Source organism: Penaeus monodon, chromosome 30 (assembly GCF_015228065.2).
Source record: "Penaeus monodon isolate SGIC_2016 chromosome 30, NSTDA_Pmon_1, whole genome shotgun sequence".
NCBI classification, from domain to species: domain Eukaryota; kingdom Metazoa; phylum Arthropoda; class Malacostraca; order Decapoda; family Penaeidae; genus Penaeus; species Penaeus monodon.
Window position 1 is genome coordinate 4,993,494 of NC_051415.1, and position 582 is coordinate 4,994,075.

Genomic DNA, 582 nt, shown 5'->3' on the forward strand with positions numbered 1-582 from the left:
CCCACTCGCAGTCTGCAAATTTTCACCTCGATCAAATAGACTCCTTCCCCCTCTCTCTTCTCCCCCTCCCCTCCCCCCCAATACCAGACAGGAAAGTGATTTAACCAGATTGAACCCCAATGGAAACCTTGCAATTTCACTCCAGTTGTAACAAGCATCATATGGTTCGGACACGATGCCTTCTGCTTGCAACTTTCTGCTGCAATATTCTGCTGGAAATTTCTGACTGATTCTACTGCTGAAAATTCCTGCTTGATTCTCCTGCCGAAAATTTCTGCTTGATTCACCTGCTGCAATTTTCCGCTTGCATCTTCTGCTGAAAATTTCTGCTTGCACCTTCTGCTGGAACTTTCTGCTTGCATATTTTGCTTGCACTTTCCGCTTGCTTCTCCTGCTGGAAAATTTCTGCTTGCTTCTCCTGCTGGGAATTTCTGCTTACATTTTTGCTTGCACTTTCTGCTTGATTGCCTCTCGCCTCTGTTGGAACTTTCTGCTTGCATCTTCGAGATGATGAAGACGAGAAAATTGGAGAAATGCTTGTCTGCTTTCTTGATTCAGACACACCTGTGTGCATATATAAGG